Source organism: Etheostoma cragini, chromosome 7 (genome assembly GCF_013103735.1).
Source record: "Etheostoma cragini isolate CJK2018 chromosome 7, CSU_Ecrag_1.0, whole genome shotgun sequence".
In the NCBI taxonomy this organism is placed as follows: domain Eukaryota; kingdom Metazoa; phylum Chordata; class Actinopteri; order Perciformes; family Percidae; genus Etheostoma; species Etheostoma cragini.
The window spans coordinates 5,498,212-5,514,165 of NC_048413.1; the positions used below are offsets into that span (position 1 = coordinate 5,498,212).

General features: G+C 38.7%; 1 long non-coding RNA gene across 1 annotated transcript; it reads right to left on the reverse strand.

Annotated features, from left to right (window-relative positions):
• Window positions 1-8,274: 8,274 nt before the first annotated feature.
• On the reverse strand, window positions 8,275-11,048 carry LOC117947707. The gene is made up of 5 exons (XR_004657296.1): window positions 10,917-11,048; window positions 10,463-10,509; window positions 9,874-9,905; window positions 9,712-9,738; window positions 8,275-8,566 (listed from the first exon to the last, which is right to left on the reverse strand). It is a non-coding gene; the product is annotated as an uncharacterized LOC117947707 (long non-coding RNA).
• Between the last annotated feature and the right edge of the window lie 4,906 nt (window positions 11,049-15,954).

Genomic DNA, 15,954 nt, shown 5'->3' on the forward strand with positions numbered 1-15,954 from the left:
GAGGGGAATGTTTCAAGATAGAAAGTCCTAATATTTCAAGATAAAAAAATTCTAATACTTCAAGATAAAAAGTCCTAATATTTCAAGATAAAAAGTCCTAATATTTCAAGATAGAAAGTCTTAATATTTCAATATAGAAAGTCATAATAGTCATAATATTTCAAGATAGAAAGTCCTAATATTTCAAGAAAGAAAGTCCTTATAGTCCTGATATTTCAAGCTAGAAAGTCTTAATATTTCAAGATAGAGGGGTCTCAATATTTCATAATGTTGTAATGTTTACTGAACTACTGACAGCTTTTGCTTTATTGCTCAAGGCTTGTTTCTGCAACAGCTCCTATTGAATCAGATACAATAAAAACTATTGAGAACATATTTTCTTTTGACATGTATCGACATGCAGTATTAAACGAGATCGCTCCGGTCGGCAGAAACAAGCTACAATGTAAGTTAATAGGATAATTGTCCAGCTTGTTCATAAAAGTGCTTGTTATCTGCGTAGTACTAAGGTCTGATTGCATTACATATATGGTGTAATACACCACATGGTGTAAACACATGGTGTGTTGTATGTCTCTTTCAGTTATCACTGTTCTGAATGTCATTGATGTTCAGAAAAACATTTTGTTAACAAAAATCTGTCTTTATTGCCCCATAAATTAAACATAACAGGCAAAAACTTTACATAAAATATATTATAATACAGAACCATTATCAACTTTTAGAACGATAACTTACATGTCACACGCATAAAAAGTCACTCAAATGTGTATAACTAAAAAAGACAAAAAACAAACAAATTAACTACAGCTGTTCTGATATTCCAGACCAGTCTGATGCCTGTTGGCCAGTAACACCCCCCACCCCCTCACATTTCATCAGTGTCCCGTATCATAACCAACAACAATATGCAAGTGCATAACAGGAATAAATTACAAATGATCACAATATTACAGTACCAATGCAATAATGAATGAGTACAACATGAACACATGATTTAAGAAACTTCTGCTCGTTTTAAGCCTGGAAGTAGATCAGCTGCTGTGTCCTCCTGTGTGATACAGGGCGGTTTATATAACTACGTAGCGATGTATCATAGATTGTTAATATATATGTGTAATATATGACTAGAAACAATCTGGACTGTAGACATCGCATAGATATACAGTCTATATACAGTCTATGCGATGTATACAGTCCACTCAAGGGAGAGAAATGCGGGACTGTTGTGCAAATCAACGTTAACGTCAGCGGTTAGCGTTAGCATAGCAATCTAGCAATTTTTTAAAATGTCAATTAAGAACATGGTTGCAAGCATAGATCCACAGGACTCTATAGACCATAAAACCAGACTGTTGTTATCTTTAAATCAATTATTTAAGCCAAAAATACTTAAATTTATGGGTCTCTCTGGTCGACGCGGCAGCCATTGTTGCCTGTTGCACAATGTGTATTTTTTGGTGACATTCTTTCATTCACTGTCTATGGTTCCAAGGGCCATACACTAGGGTGACCAGACGTCCCCTGTTTCCGGGGACAATCCCCGGTTTTGGTGACCTGTCCCCGGCTGGATCTGTCCCCGGAAATGTCCCCGGTTTTCACTGTGACTGACAGACCCGATATTAGATTAAAAGAAAGAAAACATTGACCAAACGTAGCCGATAGTTGTTTCCCCTCCCCCGCAGCCTCAAGGCAGCCAGAGTCAGCGCTGCTCAGAGCTCAGAGATGTTTTAGAAAGCCGTATTTTATCATGCTAAAATCACTGATTATTTACATGGAGTCTGGTGGGTTTAGGAAACGCAATTTCGCAGACTTTATGTTTTTAAAAAGGATCTTAATCTTTAACAGAAAGGTCGACCTCCTTAGAAATCCTTTCCATAATGTTGTCAAACACTTAAAATATTAATCTGAGTTAGTCAGTAGCAAAACAAGCACTTTTAAGAACATAAATTCAAGCTGGACAGTTATCCTATCATAACTTCCATTGGAGCTTGTTTCTCTGCTGCCGACTGCAGTGATCTCGTTTAATTCAATGTCAAAGGAAAATATTTCCTCAACAGTTTTTATTGTATCCAATATTAAATGAGCTGTTGCAGAAACAAGCCTGAAGAAATACAGGAAAAGCTGTCAGATAAATGTAGAACAGTATACATTATAACATTATGAAATATTGAGACTTTCTATCTTGAAATATTAGGACTTTTTATCTTGAAACATTCCCCTCTAAGGTGTAGTGGAGTGGAGTATGAAGTAGCAGCAGGGGTGACACTGCGTCACACTGGTGGAAATGGCTGTCACACCAGTGGATGTAGGCTCTATCAAGAGGTAAAAAAACATCACTCACTAACCTCTTTCTATTTTCAAGTTTCACAACTGCCAAGGAGTGAAAGAATGTGCAGGGAGAGAAAGTTTACGGAGACCTTGTACCTTATCTAGTCCCAAACGGAAAACAAAAGTCACACTAAAGATTGAAGCTTCCTTTTTCATTTCAGCATGTGAGAATCAAACATAAAGATAGACAAAAACAGAAGATCATTATTAGAATGTAATTTTCCCAATACTATATATATATATGTGTGTGTGTGTGTGTGTGTATGTGTGTGTGTGTGTGTGTGTGTGTGTGTGTGTGTGTGTGTGTGTGTGTGTGTGTGTGTGTACACAGTATTTGAACACCTGTCTCTCAGCTGGAATTCTGACCCACAAAGATCTGTTAGTCTGCCTTCAAAATGTCCACTTATATACTATAAAATATACCAATATACTACTTATTTTCCTCACAGTATATATAATTGTTAGAATTCGTATTAATTGGAAATTACATTCTATTAATGATCTTCTGTTTTCTATAGATATATATATAGAATTGAACTTTTCACATATTCACATTCAGTTTATCACAATTATTTAACATCATTACACATCTGGAAAGACATGGTTTTCATTGGACCGTAAGGGAGTGGGCAGGGAGGCGAGTGGAGGAGGTTCCTCCTCCTTCTCCTCCTCGCTGTCAGAGGAAAGCTGAACGAATTCTGGCGTCCGCATGGCGATCGGCTTCTTATAGCCGTCCTTGACTCCGCTCCCGCCGGTGATGTCGCTGAGCAATGGCTTTTTGTAGTCAACGATTAGACACTGGTCCTCGTCTCCGGTGCCGTTGCTGAGAAGCGGCTTTTTGTAGCCGACGATAAGACACTGGTCCTCGTCTCCGCTCCCGCCGGTGCTGTTGCTGAGCAGCGGCTTTTTGTAGCTGACGAACAGACACACTGGGGGCGGCTGTGGCTCAGTGGTAGAGCGGTTGCCTGCCAATCGGAAGGCATTGCTGTGCATCGGAGTGTGAATGTGTGTGACTGTTTATCTGATGAGCAGGTGGCACTTTGTACGGCAGCCCCGGCCACAGTGTGTGATTGGTGAATGTTCCCTGTAGATGTAAAAGCGCTTTGAGCAGTTGTTAAGACTGGAAAAGCGCTATATAAATACAGCACATTTACATTTACACTAGTCCTCATCTCCGGTGCCGTCGCTGAGCAGCGGGTTTTTGTAGCCGATGATCAGACACTGGTCCTTGTCTCCGGGCTCGCTGGCCAGTGGGCATGCCGACTCAACACCAACGGTGGTGTAGTAGGGGCCGGGGGTCTCATCGTCCCACGTCCCCAGCCAAGGCAGCTTCCTGTCTGCATCACGTTGTCCTGGACGGAAAGAAACACACAAAACAAGACTTTAAGGTAATGCCTTGTCCCAAAACCAGACGGCTTAAATTGACAAAAGATGTGTCAGAAACATCTGAAAATCAGACTATTTTTTCTCCGTTTTTTACGACCCCCTCCCGACAGTTTTGCTGCTATTTCTGATGTTTCCGTTGCATTTTTGCTGCTATTTTCAGAAGTGGTGTCACAATTCAGATTTTCGACCAATTAGCTTTTTAATGTCTACCAAAATAAAAAAAATAATTTCAAGAAAAAAAAGAAAATATAAAACAAATGTAAAAAAATGTAAAAGACTATTAAAAAATGAAAAACGCATGTCAAAAACTTAAACTCATTTAAGAAGCGTCAAATGTTAAAAAAAAACATTAAAGTCTGGGTGACGTCAATAAAAACAGACTTTTTAAATGCTGTTTAAATTTACTTTTTGGGGATTTCTTTCACCATTTTGGCGCTTTTGTAACGTTTTTGACACTTCTGGAAGAAACAAAACAGAAAAAAGACAAACCACAATAATAAAAACATTTCACATCCTTTTGGATGGTTATTATCTCCATATTGGTGTCTTGAACGTTGGAAAAGCTTGACTAGATAATGCATAAATAACCCTCAAAGAGCTTAATGACAAGAAGAAACAAAGAGAAAAGACAAACCACAATGGACGTTTTTAACATCAGACATTTTGAGTTGTCATAGCAGGAAAAGCACAGCTGAAATTAATAACCTTAACGAAGGCTCTGTTCCATCAAGTGTTCCAGTGAGCTATTTCCGTTAGTCAGCATGCTCAACACCAGGGCCTCTCCTAAGTGGAATGCAGCCATCATTAATGGTTGTGAATACAACTGCACCTTTCCTACTATGACATGTCAACGTGTCTGCCGTGAAAAAGGTCTATAATAGTAGATTGACGCCGCTCCGTCTGGCTCGTTTATTTTCAGTAATTTTACTTTTTCTCTGAAATGCACTGATAATTTTAATTGATGTTCATACTCAGTTCATTAGCAAAGTTCAGTAGTTATATACATAGCTAAGCTACTCTTTCCTTTGAAGAAGTTATCAGTTGGATTGGTCACGGGATAGTCACAGCAGCTGCATTTTGGGTTAAAGAACAGATTTGTTGGGCAGTTTTTATATAGCTAGGCATTTGATCATCTCAACGCTGTAATTAGTTTTATATGAAGTTGGAGTCTGACATGATGCCTGACCTGCGTCTTTGACCGGAGGATGCATGTTAAGTTTACCACAGTAGCCTAAACCTACAGCCCATACACTAGGACTAACCCTCTGTTAGAAAAAACTCATATATTCCCTGCACCTGGGGGCAGTTTCTTTTCACCTGGTGTAATTAAATCATTGTCCTTGGCATGGTAACAGGTTGACATGTATTGTTGGCCTCTTTGCCGTCCAATGAGAAGGACAGGTGTTGTGGTGGGGGCGGAAGGAGGACCCAAACGCAGTGTACCAGGTAGGAAGGCAACAGGGGTTTATTGGGGAAAACAAGGCAGCAACAGATTCCAAAAACATAAAAACACAAGGAGCCAGGGAAAAACCAAAAACCGAAGCACAAGGGCTGGAAACTCACAGGGGAAGGTAAACAGGCAAAAATATCACAGGGAAGTCTTACTAGAGCTGGAACGGGGAAGAGGTGACGACACGCTGGAGAACAAAAGGATCTAACAAGAGGCAAAGGAAACACTGGGGTTAAATACATGAGGTAACGAGGTAATTGGGATCAGATGAGACAACAGGTGAATCACGTTAGGGCAGGGCTGGACAATCAGACAAACAAAGTAAAGCTAGACTATACAAGACAGGACAAGACAGGAAACTGACTACCAAAATAAAGCAGAATGCACAACAAACACACAGGAAACATAAGAAAGAATCTAAGACACCAGACCAGGGACAAAGCCGGGACAAAAACCCAGGGAAGGCCAAACAGGAAAAATACCCCAACAAAAACCCCAAACCATAACAACAGGGCTCAGTTTCTATCCACAAGCCATCTCTCTGATGAACAACTGACTTCTTACCGTCAGTGTCAGGTTCAATTCTGGTCAATAACCCAGTAATCACTGTCTCTACAGCCCCTGCTCACTGGTTCATCTTAATATTCCACTTATTTAGTATTATTCATCATTCTCATTCTCATATCTCACTTATTATTTACTATTTATTCATCATTGTCATTCTCATATCTCACTTATTATTTATTATTTACTATTTACTCATCATTCCCATTCTCACATCTCTCTTATTTGTTATTCATCATTCTCATTTTCTATTTTAGAACTGTCCATAATGTTCATACTGTTCATATTGTAATAATAAAATACTATTTATCTCAGTATCCTTGCACTATGGTCCATATTTAAATAATTTCTATTGAACTCTTTGTTCACTCATGCCTCTATATTGTTCTGTTTAGAGTATGTATATATTGTGTGTATATATTAGTGTGTATATTTCTTGTTTGGGTTGTTTTGTATGTGTAAGCACAGTGTGAGCAACAATGCTCCAAAGAAAAATTCCTCGTATGTGTCCTCATACCTGGCAAATAAAGCTAATTCTGATTCTGATTCTGATTAACTGTGCCCGTTTAGGGTCATTTTTGTACACAGATCAAAAGGTTCTATCATTTAAATGAGAAATTCTAACAAAAATATAGTTACTCAACAATCGATTGTCTTAGCCTAATCTAAGACACCAGCGGGTTGGAGACAGAAGGTTACTTGTGTTGTGAAGCAAAAGGCTTCTTTCATGTGTTAAATGCCCGACTTGACCTGATCAACTCTTTAGAGTCAGAGGACCAGAGGGGGAAGGAACAAAAAGGGCCGTCTTGATCTACTCTTCACTGAGACAAAGGATGATAATTAAACAGCTTGATATGGAGTCTACACCATTGAATCATTAAATCATATCTTCCCAACCCGACTGCCGCATACATTAACAGAAATACCCTGTTTTCCAAGTATTGTTTTTAACTTTTTGAAATACAACTCTACCCACAACAACTTCATGCATAGGCTACATCCGCTGGAGTAAGGAGGAGGACATTTTTAATAAGTGAACTTTACCTATACTTTATGGGAGAGCTGTGTGACTTCTGCGGAGCTTCTGTGTCAACGCGACATTCTCCGATGCCCAAGGTATGTCCACCGAGGGTCTTGTCTCAACCAAATCTACATGGATCGCAAGGATGGCAAAATAACCACGTATTTGGAGTGTGTCTGGTGTCTCTGTGTGTGTGTATCTCTTTCTCTGTGTGTGTATCTCTTACTATTTGTGAGTGTGTGTGTCTCTGTCTCTGTGTGTGAGCGTGTGTCTGTGTGTGTGTGTGTGTCTGTCTCTGTGTTTGAGCGTGTGTGTGTGTTTGTGTGTGTCTCTGTCTCTGTGTGTGGGTTTCTGTATGTGTGAGTGTGTGTGTGTCTCGATCTCTGTGTGTGAGTGTGTGGGGGTTCTCCACCAGTTTCTCTCCACCAGCCAATGTTATTTCATAAAAGTTATCATAAAACCCTTCCATCTTGTCCCAAACTGAACTTCCGTGAACTTGAGCAACAACAAATCATCGTCCAATGCGTACCTACCTTCTCCAGCTCGGGTCACACCAACATTTCTTTTAGTTTTTAAGATTTTCCTGTTACGTTTTGTGAAATGCTTTCCTTTTATGACCTTCAGGTCCACCGTAGTAAATCACTTTTAGAGACAACAACATCTGCTGTTCAGTGCATCTGAACATGTGGTGGAGAAATGCAGATCACAGAACATAGACTATATATATATATATATATATATATATATATATATATATATATATATATCTAACCCTTACTCAACGTAAAACATAGTCTCACAACAGGTGAACATTGATTCTTTTACATTGCAGTGTAGTTCATCTTATAATACAGTAGGTGGCTCTGACATCAAGAAATGTTTGAGAAATACGTTTTACTACTGTGTCTTCGAATTTGTTTGAATCACTTTAATGTAACTTTCCCCCACCTGATGTACAAAGTTAACCAACATAGAACAACAGAACCAAAATCATGTTCCAACATGTAACTGGGAAAGTTATAGTATTTTATTGATTCATCATTTCATTTTTATCAATGTATTCCTTTTGTATTATTTATTTACATTTAGACACACAACATATACATGTATGAAATATGCAACATCTGTGTCATAATGTAACACAAGTTTTATCATGCAATGGTTAAATATAAACAAATAAGACACCCATACAATATCCTGAGATTCTGTGAATTAAGCGTAGCGTTACACCCCTATGTTTAACGTATACCTCAAAAGTTAAAAATACAAAGAAAATATATAACAGCTTTGACAATGTCTCCTTTGTGTTAATATGAATATGTATTGCCGCCACCTGAAGATTAAATGTGAAAGCTATTTTTTATGGTGCCTCTGTCATGTGTACAAAGCTTGTTTGTGACCAGCGTAGGGGAAGTTCCCTTTCTTTCAATCACAGTAGTCAACAGCTGGTGGAGTGTTTTTTCCAGGATAGTCACAGCAGCTGCATTGTTGGTTAAAGACCAGATTATCTTGGCACTTTTGGATATAGGTTCTATCTTCCCAACAATTGTAAAAAGAATTTCGGTCAGCAGGGTAAGTGTATTGCCCATTGCTCTTCCCTTTACAGAAGTTATCAGTTGGATTGGTCACGGGATAGTCACAGCAGCTGCATTTTGGGTTAAAGACCAGATTTGATGGGCAGTATTGGGGCGAGCCGATTCCATTAGCACAATTGTAAAAAGAACGTGGGTTAGCAGGGTTGGGGTATATCCCACTGATCTTTCCCTTACAGAAGTCTGATGGCAATGCAGCTCCATCCGTGAGGCCAGGATATCCTGAAGGAATCAGATCAGAGAGTCATATTGTGTTAACTGTTCTTTAACCCTGTTTGATCATAAATTCATATCCCTGTAGAGATTCTATACAGAAAGAGCATACATTTTCAATCTGCAAAGTCAATAAGATAAGAAGAGGCAGTTTCTCCAGGGTGTCGCCATCGTGCCAATTCACACAAATTCGACCAATCACTGACTTTGGTGCAACACGGAATATTGACCAATCACCTCAAATTTTGGGCAAATTTGACCAATAACCGTAGTTTCCCTCGACTTCACCCAATCCCAGCAGTCCCACCTGCCAGACTTTGCATCAGTATGTGACTCTGAGAGCCAATGACCAGACCAGTGAGAACGGGTTGATGTAACATGTACATGATGTGCAAATTCCTTTCCTTGTTTCTGCTGTGAAGATGAGACGTGTTTAACTTGTTTACCAATAAACGTACAGTGAAAGATGGCCCAAAACATTCCAGACCATCCTGCCAACCTGTATACGTTTTAATGTTAATGTACGCTGTAATGATTTTTCACTATAAAGTTGCTGAAAGCAGTTACTGTTCCAATCCTGTTGGCTCTCTGCACTGGGGGCACACACACAAACACACACGGTGGATGCTAGACTAGATAAACCAGAGATGAGACGTAGTAAAGGATGAACTAAATTGAGGACAGCTACGCACATTATTGTAAGTGCAATGATAAGTTAAAGTCCAATAAGTCCATTATCAAACCGTATAAATGTGTCCCAACCTATAGGAAACTAACTAAAAAATGGAAAGATCAACAAGCCACTGACAGACATGTTCAAATTTGATCATTCAATAAATTATTATTTTGTCTTAAATCCACCAGCCATTTTTGTATTATAGCAACATTTGCAGCATCCTGAGCCTTTTTGATTCCTAGGTTCCTAGGAAAACTCAGCCTACAGCCTACAAACAAGTTTAGTTTTGTATTTATAAAAAACTCAAAAAAAATAATATATACAAAAGGAATATCAGAACATTTCATGAAAGGATAAGATATTAAGTTTTGAATTTTGGTTACCAAGAAGCAGAAGATTTTGCAGAAGGCTGAAAAATGAGTTACCCTTTTTATCTGCTAGTGCTGTTAATTATGTTTAAAGCATGTTGTGAACTTACCCAAGCTGGCGATGATCAAACAGAGACCTTCAAAGTGACAGACTGGGTGTTATTTGGTTAAAAAATTGGTTAAAAAAAAAAACTAAACTAGCTGCATGGCTAGATACCACTGGAGGTAAGTGAGAAAATATGCATTATAATAACTTGTCCAGTGTGCCTTACCTGCAGTTAGAGTGAGTTTGCACATGTTGCCACTATGTAGATAAGCAGAAATGAAATGGATTGTATTAAAATGCAGTGTTTAGTTTAATTAATAAACATTATTATCATCAAAACTGTTGCCACACAAATTGTATTTCACGTTGAAAAACTGCACATCTTTCCTGTTCAAAATGGTCCTAGAAAGTAGGTCAGTTTCATGTTCTGTGGTGTGTCTATCATAGCCACTTAGCTCTTAGGAGAGTTTGTGGGTTTACTTAGTATTGGAACTCTTATTTTCATACACATTACATAAACAGCTGATGTGGTTTTGCCTTTAAGACATAGGTAAGATGTAACTGATGTAGTCCATACCCAATTTAAACAATCCTTGTTGTCCAAGATAAACACTTAAGTTCTTCATACCACAAGCTTTGGGCAGATTATTTGTTATGTAAAAGAAATGTTTCATAGCAGGATAGTTGTTACTCAGCATAGTTTAAGTATCTGCTTTACCCAAATACATTTTGAAAATGCTAACTCACATAGTCAGACCCGGGCTGCTGCTTGAGAAATTATACTATTTTACAGCACCAATGATGTTTTCACTTACCTTTTTCAGGATGGTGGGTAAAGATTCAATCAGTGATTAAACAGCACCTGTAATCATTAAAGAACACAATCAAAACTCTAAATACACAAATATAATTAAAACAAAAAGAAATCAGTGATCAGAATTTAGATAAAACATTTATTCAAACAAAATCAAAGGTATAGGGAGCAGAAGGGACATGGTGCTCAGATCAGGAGGGATTAGACTGAACAGGTTATTGACTGTATGATTATAATCAATCCAGTCTGATTAATTAATTCCCTGCATCATGCAAAAAACATTTATGACTGGAAATGATCACATGTACATTACTGGGACCACAAATGGTAATAATAACGTTAGAAAGCTACAACAAAATATAAAGAGAAAGCAGTTAGGATAACAATATACATAGCAAAAATAAAGAAATCAAATAAAATGTAGTTTGTCAAAATCAGAGTAAAGGGATACTTACGAATGTACTGGTGAAAGAAGCGTATTGTGTCTGATGGATGTCTGGTGGATGTCTGGTGGATGTGTGGCTGAGCAGTTTATATTGGGTAGACAGCTGAGCGAGCCGGGAAACAGGGTGTGGATAATTACTCCACGTTCTTGTTGTTCTTGGCCAGTTGCTAATAGAATTCCTTCAATCTATAAATACTTTTTAAACAATGTCATATGTAAGATGTGATTAATTACAGTGAGCTGTCAGCATCAAGCAATTATCTAGGGAGGGGTAATTGCTGCATTGTGGCACAAAATTGTTCTATTTAATGTCCTGTTTATACTCTTATTGTAACTTGCTACCAATGACCTGAGTCACCTCATGCGATGTCCTTGTTACTTTGATGTCAAATTGTATTTGCAAACTGTGGCTTGTAGGCCTCTCCAGGTCTCAGTCTAACCATTAGACGACCAGGTGTTGGGCAAAGCTGAAAATTTGACTCATCAGAGCAGACGACCTTACTCCAGTCATCTGGGGTCCAATCCTTATGGTCTTTTGCAAACTTTAGCCTGGCTTGTCTTTGCTTCTCATTAATGAAAGGCTGTATTCTGGCTTTGCACGAGTTCAGCCCTGCTTCTAGGAGCCTGTTTTTCACAGTCCTTGCAAAAGAATGGCAAACAGCAGCTGGGCTGAAGTGCACACTTCAGCCCAGCTGCTGTTTGCCATTCTTTTTGTAAATCACTTGATGTTATCGTACGGTTTTTGAGTGACATGCAAATGAGTTGGCGGTCATCCAAGTCAGTGGACAATCATTTTTGCCCTCTTCCAGTCTGTAGCTCTGTTGTCCCCAATGTCTGTTGCTTGACCTTGTTCTTATGAACTGCCGTCTGTGAAATGTTAAATTTGGAAGCAACCTGACGCTCACTGCACCCTTCTGCCAGTAAAGCCAATATTGAACCCTTCTTTTCCTCACTCAAAACTTTTCTTTTTAACTCTTTTGGCATGGTCAAGTGTTCATTTTTTTTGTTTAGATTACCTGTGTGGTACTAGTAGCCCTGTTTTTGCCATCCAGAAGGCCCTATTGCAAGAGGATAGTGATGACCACAGCCGTGGCTTTTATACTTTTCTTTCTGCTTTTGGTTATTTTCCTGACTGTATATAGTATCTAAGTCTGTGGGGAGTTGAGGGTTGTGGTTCAAGTCTACATACGGGCCAAAGTAAGGTAGTGGACAGTTAGCTGGAGAGATGCCAGTTCACCTCTTAGGCACTGCCATGGTGCTCTTGAGCAAGGCACCGAACCCCCAACCCTTGCTTTGGAGGCCTTTTCTTGGGCAGCCCCCTCACTCTGATATCTCTCCATTTAGGTACTGGGCATATGTGTGTAATATCAACAGAGTGAAAATTGTAATTTTCCCTTGTGGGACTAATTAATTAATCTTAATCTTATATATATGGTATATATGGTTGTGAATACACCTGTACCTTTTCTACTATGACATGTCAACATGTCTGCCATAAAAAAGGTCTATAATAGTAGATTGTTCCCGATCCGCCTGGCTTGTTTATTTTCAGTAATTTTACTTTTTGTTTATGTCCACCGAGAATCTCGTCACAACCAAAGTTACATGGCTCGCAAGGACTGAAAAATAATTGTGTGTGTGTGTTTTCAACCATTTTCTCTCCACTGGCCAATGTGATTTGATAACACTTTTCATAAAACCCTTCCAACTTGTCCCAAACTAAACTTTCATGGTTCTGAGCGAAAAGGAATCTTCGTCCAACACGTACCTACCTTCTCCGGCTCGGATCACAACATAGACTGTATTTATGTTAAATTAAATAAGTTTTATCAAATGAACAAACATTTACCAGTAGAGCTTTACCTTCTGGCTCAGTTCTCTTTTCATCATAACGGTGTGATAAATGGAATGTAATACCACACTCGCTGCTCGGAATCTCCGACCAATCTCCCGCTCCATTTTCTATTTTTCATATTTTTTCTACTACATGCTCTAAAGTTATAGCTAGGGACCGTAAAATATTTTTGGAATAAACTCCTGGAAGTAAATAGGCCATGTCTTTTTATTCAGTCACTTTTTTTCGTCTAGGGGGGAGGGTCACCCAACCTTTGTTTTCATGAAAACAGCAACATTTCAAAGCGGCTTGTTTGGTGCATATTTTTGGATGTAGCTCTCTCAGTCTCAGCCCCCGATCCCTAGCAGATGGGTCCTTCCCTGTTAAGTCAGCCAGCCATTTGAGCTGTTGCTGTGTAGAGATCATGGGATTTACCAAACTGCTTTGCTAGTTTCATCGTGTTCATGAGATCTGCTGCTTTACCTGTGCTAAAATATCCAATGACTGAGGAAGCCTAGTGACGAGTCCATAGCAACCAGTTCACGTGTTGAATTTGTCATTAGCCAGTGTGCTTGTTGAATGGTCTCAATGGTTTATTGTATGATTATACTGAATAGTAGTTTACTAGAGGAGTAACTTAGTAATTGAAGTAATGCAGTAATGCAGAAAGTGGACATTTAGCTTCCATGCTTATTGTGATTCCACAACAACGTTAAGGAGTAAATCTACGAAAATGGCCCCCCCATAACAGTGGAGTGTGATGTGTAAGATGAGAAAGCAGAGGTTAGGTCATATCTGTCATGGTTGTATACAAACAATGTCTATCTGTACATCTTTGCCAAGTGTAAACCAGAACACAAGGGGAGGGTCACGTCTTTTTAACCAATCATTTTGGAAGGTCATAGAAAAATGTATTACTGGCAAAGTTAGAGTCAAGTCTATTTGGAATAAAGAGCCCTAAACTCCTCCAGTAGCCCCTTAAATAAAAGACCAACAGTCTCTAATTTCTTCTGCTCACTAGGTGTGATGTAGGACATATCTTTGCTGGGGTGTAATTGGTGGCATTCCAGTTTCAAGTTAAGATGCAATGGGTTGTTCCCTGATTTGTCAATTAAAATAATTAGTGTCAATTAAATGGGCATAAAGGAAGTCAGAACAACACACACACACACACACACACACACACACACACACACACATTTTTGTATCTGTCTTGTGAACAAAACCATGAAAAGATGACACTTTGTACTCTCAAGCAACATTCTTCTCGATGTGTCATACTTTGCAGAATGCCGTTCGGTAAAAATGTATTTAGGACACTGGAACCACACCTTTATGTCAACGTAGGTGAGCTGAAGGTGTTTTAAGATACAAAGATGATGCTCTGATATTGTCAATTAAATCAAAACTAAGCTCTACAATCTGCTCACATTTGCTTACATAGAGGTAGGTGTAGTTTTAGTGACCTTAAAGCGCCACTTAAATTATACAGAACCGCTAAGGGGACATGAGCAAAAAAACAAAATCTAAAGTTTAGTTTCATGTGCTGACGGGAAACTTTCATGGAACCTTTGCGTAAGAACATGAAACTAAACATTAGATTCAGACATCAGAAGGGTGGATCCAGTTGTTATTTTTCAAACCAGTTAACATCAGAGAGTTTTTTTTTATGTGAATGATCATAAGATAAAGGTTTAGAGATGAAACATACATTTCTTCATATTTGAAGCATATATGAAGCATGTCACAACTGATGAAGTATTGACTATTGGATAGTATTGTTTTTGTTTTCTTCACATTATAACAAAATAAGGAATGTATAATGTTTCTGTTCATTACAGTGTTTCTGTTTCTTAAAAACAAACAATGACTATTTGTGTTATTGGCTTAGCCAGTAGGCTACACTGTTGGTTCCATTTAAGGCTGTGGTAAACACAATTTGGTAATCTGGAAATTTTGTGTTTGAGTCACATTGATCCAATCCAATGTTCCTTTAAAAAAATGATCATAAAAGTAAGATGGATAAGGGGATCCTGAAGAGAAAACAATGGGATTTCCAAATCTGAATCCGTTTGATCCAGGTTGGCAAAGACCTTCTTCGCAAACATTTTGGACAGGAAGTAAAGAAGCTGCATATGTTTTCAAAATTATTGTATAGCCTTCTATTAAGGCAGAAGATGCTAAGTGGCTACAGGCTTATGCATTAATTCTGTGAGAGTATTGCAAAGCTATGAAGGATTTGCAATATGCCAATATTAAACTCAATATGCCAGCAAACATGAAAACAATAATTCAAAAGCTTCCTCATAAGCTCAGAGAGAATGCTTGCATGTGATGTATCTTAAAGCAAAGATGTATAGATCTGGCTTTAAGGATCTTGTCAAGTTCATTGAGTCAAGATAATCTCTGAACCAATTTTTGGCAACATCTAAGATACTCAAGTTGTAAATTAAGGTGACAACAAGGCAAGTTTTACAACTGCTGTCTTTATGCCCAAGGAACCAATTTTAAATGTAACCGGGGGGCAGTAACAATCTTACCTGTCAATGTTAAGTGTACAAATGGAGTAAAGATAAGCGATGAGCGAGTACAGCATTATCTGTATCTGTATCTGTTTACCACATGAATTCTATGTATCCGTATCAGTACTCGGACTGGACGGGGCCTAAACCGGAAGTTGTCAGATTTAACCCGGAAGTGGGTCGGGTTCTCTTGAAACGTTAGGGGCTGTGTCTCAAATCGCGCACTTCTGTACTAAATACTAACTTTTTGAGTACATAGTGCGTTCACATTGTCGAAGTGCGGTCAAATTAAGTATGCTTAAATACCCGGATGGTGCACTCAAAACTAACAAAAAAAATGAGTGTAGATCGATGAACACTTTCCACACTCAACGGTCGCCATCTTGGCTACGTAGCGGAAGGGGCGGAGCTAACAAGAGTTGAACAACTTTTGATAATGGCTGCCGAAGACGCGATAGCAAGACCAAGGGCGCAATACAAAGTTGAACGTGAGTCTTTTTGCTATACTGTATAACATATCTACCTGTATTTGTATATTTGGTTAATTTTACAGTCGGTACTGATTTCCATACCACGAATTATAACCTTTTGTTGTGGTTTGGGGTTTTGTTGGAGGTTATTTTCCCCGTTTGGCCTTCCCTGTGTTTGTTTCTTGGTTTTCTCCCCGGTCCTGTGTGGTTCTGTCTTGTGAT